Source organism: Athene cunicularia (assembly GCF_003259725.1).
Source record: "Athene cunicularia isolate RWA chromosome 6 unlocalized genomic scaffold, athCun1 chr6_part1, whole genome shotgun sequence".
NCBI classification, from domain to species: domain Eukaryota; kingdom Metazoa; phylum Chordata; class Aves; order Strigiformes; family Strigidae; genus Athene; species Athene cunicularia.
In genome coordinates this window covers 20,440,861-20,446,809 of record NW_020799105.1, presented here as the reverse complement: position 1 = coordinate 20,446,809, position 5,949 = coordinate 20,440,861, and positions in this window count along the sequence as shown.

Genomic DNA, 5,949 nt, shown 5'->3' with positions numbered 1-5,949 from the left:
AGGAAGGAAGGAAGGAAGGAAGGAAGGAAGGAAGGAAGGAAGGAAGGAAGGAAGGAAGGAAGGAAGGAAGGGAAGATTCATGTATATTCATGATTCAGCTCTAAATAAATTAACAAAAAGGCCACTTAGGATTCAACGACAAAAAAGTGGTTGTATGGAACATAATCCTGGTCAACAGTCCTTATGGCATTTTTTCCTTTGGTTGATAAAAGTATAGAATCATAGAATTGTTTAAGATCAAGTCCACACTTTAACCTAGCACTGCCAAGGCCACCACTAAACCATGTCCCTAAGCACCACGTTTACACATCTTTGAAATACCTCCAGGGATGGGGACACCACCATTTCCCTGGGCAGCCTCTTCCAATGATTGACAACTCTTTCAGTGAAGAAATATTTCCTAATACCCAATCTAAACCTCCCCTGACACAACTTGAGGCCATTTCCTCCTGTCCTATTGCTTGTTACTTGGGAGAAGAGACCAACACCCACCTCGCCACAACCTCCTTCTGGGTAGTTGTAGGGAACAATAAGGTCTCCCCTGAGTCTCCTTTTCTCCAGGCTAAACCCCCCAGTTCCCTCAGCCTCTCCTCATAAGACTTGTGCTCCAGACCCTCCACCATCTTCGTTGTCCTTCTCTGGACACGCTCCAGCACCTCAATGTCTTTCTTGCAGTGAGGGGCCCAAAACTGAACCCAGTGTGGCCTCACCAGTGCTGAGTACAGGGGGACAACCACTGCCCTAGTCCTGCTGGCCACACTATTGCTGATACACGCCAGGATGCCATTGGCCTTCTTGGCCACCTGGGCACACTGCTGGCTCATGTTCAGCTGCTGTCGACCAACACTCCCCGGTCCTTTTCCATCTGGCAGCTTTCCAGCCACTCCTTCCCAAGGCTGCAGTGTTGCGTGGGGTTGTTGTGCCCCAAGTGCAGGACCCGGCACTCAGCCTTGTTGAACCTCATACAGTTGGCTTCAGCCCATCAATCCAGCCTGTCCAGACCCCTCTGTAGAGCCTTCCTACTCCCAAGCAGATCAACACTCCCGCCAAACTTGGGGTCGTCTGCAAACTTACTGAGGGTGCAATCAATCCCCTTGTCCAGATCACTGACAAAGATATTAAACAGAACTGGCCCAAATACTGAGCCCTGGGGAACACCACTTGTGACCAGCAACCAACTGGATTTCACTCCATTCACCACAACTCTTTGGGCTTGGCCATGCAGCCAGTTTTTTTACTCAGCGAAGAGTAGGCCTGTCCAAGCCATAAGCAGCCAATTTATCCAGGCAAATGCTGTGGGAAATGGTGTGAAAGGCTTTACTAAAGTTCATGTAAACAACATCCACAGCCCTTCCCTCATCCACTAAGCGGGTCACCTTGTCACAGAAGGAGATCAGGTTAGCCAGGCAGGACCTGCCTTTCATAAACCCATGTTGACTGGGCCTGATCCCTTAGTTGTCTTGTAGTTGCTGCTTGATGGCACTCAGGATGATCTGCTCCATAAGCTTCCCTGGCATCGAGGTCAGGCTGACAGGCCTGCAGTTCCCCAGATCCTCCGTCTGACCCTTCCTGTAGACGGGCATCACTTTGGTTAACCTCCAGCCAACTGGGACCTCCCTGGTTGGCCAGGATTGCCGATAGATGATTGGAAGTGGCTTGGTGAGCACCTCCACCAGCTCCCTCAGTACCCTTGGGTGGATCTCGTCCAGCTCATGGACTCGTGTGTGTCTAAGTGGTGTAGCAGGTCACTAGCCATTTCCCCTTGGGTTATGGGGGCTTCGTTCTGCTCCCTATTGCTGGTTTCCAGCTCAGGGGGCTGGGTACCCCAAGAACAACTGGGCTTACTGTTAAAGGCTGAGGCGAAGAAGGCATTAAGTACCTCAGTCTTTTCCTCATCCTTTGTCACTAAGTTTCCACCAGCAGCAATTAAAGGACGGACATTTTCCTTAACCCTCCTTTTCTTGCTACTGTATTTATAGAAACATTTTTTAATTGTCTTTACAGCAATAGCCATATTAAGTTCTAGCTGGGCTTTGGCCCTTCTAATTTTCTCCCTGCATAACCTCACAACATTCTTGTAGTCCTCCTGAGTTGCCTGCCCCTTTTTCCAAAGGCCATAAACTCCTTTTTTCCCCGAGTTCCAGCAAAAGCTCTCTGGTCAGCCAGGCTGGTCTTATTCCCTGCTGGCTCGTCTTCTGGCACATGGGGTTGGCCTGCTCCTGTGCCTTTAATATTTCCTTCATGAAGAATGTCCAGCCTTCCTGGACTCCTTTCCCCTTCAGGACTGCTTCCCAAGGGACTCTGTCAACCAGGCCCCTAAACAGGCCAAAGTCTGCCCTCAGAAATCCAAGGTGGAAGTTCTGCTGACCCCGCTGCTTACTTCTCCGAGAATCAAAACCTCTCATTTCATGGTGACTATGCCCAAGACAGCCTCCAACCATCCCATCACCCATAAACCCTTCTCTGTTCACAAACAGATCCAGCAGGTCACCTTCCCTAGTTGGCTCCCCCACCAACTGTGTCAGGAGGGTCTCTTCCACGCACTCCAGGAACCTCCTGGACTGTTTCCTCTCTGCTGTATGGTATTTCCAGCGGACATCTGGTAAGTTGAAATCCCCCCAAGAACAAGCGCTAGCAATTGCAAGACTTCTCCCAGCTGCTTAGGATTCAGTGCCTAAAAAGTGGTTGTATGGAACGCTAGTCAACAGTCCTTAGAGCATTTTTTAGGAGGCTGCTGCTTTGATTGATAAAAATATCGACATAAAATGGGCCATTGTACTTAATGAATTATTGTCTTTCCATAACACTAAACGGCATTCTGTTTAGCAAAGAAAGGCATCAAGGTACGTATGAAACAGATTAAGACATTCTAATTAACAAGTCTCTGAAATGTACTTGTTAATGGGAAAACATAATGGCAAAGCAGTGTTTCCAGAGAAGTTCTCCTGGGATCAGTGCTACCCAACACTCTGAGTACTGCAGATCTGTCAGTCTTTAAAGCTAGTAGAAGAACTTAGCTTTCAGTATGTACTTTGAGAAGATTTCTAAGTCAGCGTATAATTGCTTTATAAAGTGCTTCACTCCTTTGATGTTGATGTAACTAAATGTACACCCACTTTTTGTCTGCAAGTTGCAGGGACTTTACCTATCTCTGAAACCAAAATGAAACTTAGTTGCTGTTTAAACTCATGTCAAGAAGACAATTTTTGTGTCAACTGTTGTTTCGTTTTCTAGTAAATTGTTTCCTTGACCTTGTTCTCAGCTTTGTGGAAGGTTTTCTGTAACACTCTGGACTGGTGTAAGGAACTGATCCTGCGTTCCTACCAAAGGCCTCTTTGGTTTCATGGATGAAAAAGCATGCTGTGGTTTAAGAAACCACATTCTTGTGCTTGAGAAAGCATTTTTTGTAGTTATTCATTTTGGAATCATTTGGCACAAATTACCTCCGTTATCAGCTCTTCGTAACGTTCCTACACTCTCAAATGACTAACAAAATAAAATAGAAGCACCAGTGCTGTAAGTTTTGATTCATACAATCTGTGAAGCTTGAACTCGGGAAATAATTTTTCCTGCATTTAAAAAACATATATTTTTATTCCTGCATAAAACAACCAGGGTCTTGGAAGTTATGACAGTGATGCACATTACTGATGCTAGACAGTAATGGGCACCATAATGCCATTCTGTCTCGCAGCACCTCATCTGTCATCCTGCACCATCTCTTGTAGCTATAAACACTGGAAACTATCATAACACTCAGAGAATGCCTGTGATTTACTGCCTATAGGCCAAATAACCAAACATGTGAAATAAATAATTTCACTTGCTGATCTGGAGAGAGATATATATTTAAAAAGTATATATATCCAGACATATCTTCTGGCATGACCTTTCGCACTTGCTGCTTTTTAAAAAAGTTTCCCAGACAATGGTGGGCAAAAAAAACCCCAGAGAAAAACAAGGTTTAAAGGGCATGAACTGATAACAGTCTGTGGGAAACTTTATATTAAAGTTTTAGTGCAACATTTTTTAAGGGACGAGAGGAATAACATTTAGTGCTGTTTTGACTGGGTTTGGGTTATAGCTGGTCATTTTATGTATGGCAGAATGTTTAAAATATTATGGTATCACACTCTTTACAAAACTACATGTCTCTCATGATTGTTTTACATTGCTCCTGTAAATCAAGTATCTCTTCTCAGAGTAGTACATGGAATTAAGTTATTTGTATAGATGCGTATCATTCACTTTTTTAGCCCACAGACTTTACCAGGAGGCATTGCTTATCTGCACATACTGTGTCAAGACTTCAGTTTGCCCGCTGTGGATCACACAGATCCAGTAGGGAATTTTATGGGACCTACAGAGCAGTGCAAACTCCTGCTGTGCTGCTGGTTAATTTGCAGCTCCCCATGCAGGGGCTCCTACAAGCCACACAGATGGTTTGCATCAGGAGTCAGTTTTGTCCATGCTATAGAAATATGTGTTTTATATTAGGTCTCAGACTCGGGCATACACAGGGCACTATGCAGGCCACTTCAAAGCGATATGCAGCTGGTGTTTGCCCCCACCACCGTTACACACCACCTCCCTCCCTGTTGTTTGTGCCTCCTTCTACTGCCGTTGCCAGTGGCAGTATCTGACAAAAGTGTTTGATCCCTGCTGGATATGCAGATTCTTTATATGCAGATCTTTGGCTATTCAAAACCCATGGTTAGAGTATTCCAGTAATTCCTTATGTATTCAACCTTCTGTGTTTTTAATACATTTTTAAAATTTATTTAAACCACCTATATCTGCATCTGCGAGCTAGAATAGCTTCTTCCAGAAATATATGCTTGGCAACAGTTTTGTGTGTTTAAGTTAAAGATAGGCAAACATTACTGTGTGAGCAGCAGGCATGAAAATATCTAGTTTGATAAGTATATAGGAGTTTTCTCCACGATGTTACAATTTTGGAAGAGGGAGAGTATTTAAGAGTACTTGAATATTCAATATGTATACAAATTGAATTTCTTCCAGAGTAAGAGTACTGTGATTATTCTGCAGTAACTGCGTGTGAGGATACTCATACTCTGACTATGCAGAGCTATTCTGATCCATTTCCTCACTCACAACTCCTAACTTAACTTCTCACTAGCTAAAGAAAAAGAAAAGTTGCCATAAAAATTCTTCTATCAAACCTTTTTTTTTGTAGTAATGATGTTAGCAACGATTTTTATGTTTGATGTAAAAAGGAGAGTGCTTCCAGGAGTTTCCACAAACCACTGCTCGATGCCTCTGCTGAAATTGCTGATGAAGGATGATAATGCACAAGGCTCCTTCCTTCGAATTTACTCTGAGATATCGTCGCTGCTCTCCTGTCCCTTGTCCCGAGTCCAGCTGCTGGCCCCTAGTTCTGCTCTGTGATGCCACCTCTGCTCGGGGTTCTAAGTGCTAATTAATGGCGCTTTCTTCTGCGCCTGTGATAGAGCTTGGTGCCACGGCCCCAAACAGCACACCGAGATCGTGCCCTTCCTCTAACACACCTCGTTATGGGGTACACGGAGGTACACGGGGTACAGGGCTCCTTCCCCACCACCCCCGCTCTTGGTGAGCCCCTCAAGCTTTACACATCTCACAGTCTTTACAGTTAACCGACACGGCACTTCTGCGCTGTGCTGCTGAAGACAGCCAGGCTCTGTTACCGGTAGCCTGTGCGGACAGTGCCTAAAATCACACCGTTTGCTGGTGAACGCGACATGCGGTAACGCGTTCGACCACAGACCAGGCTCCCCGCAGGCACGCACACGGCAATACAACAAGTATCTCCCGGCTGAGCCCCTGAGGGGTGTCAGCTCGCTGTATTCGCCCTTCCCGCATACCCACCGCCACGCTTCAGCGCAGCCTGCGGCGGGCGCTCCCGCATCGCGGGGAACCCCCGGGGGCCCGGGCCGCAGGACGGGACTT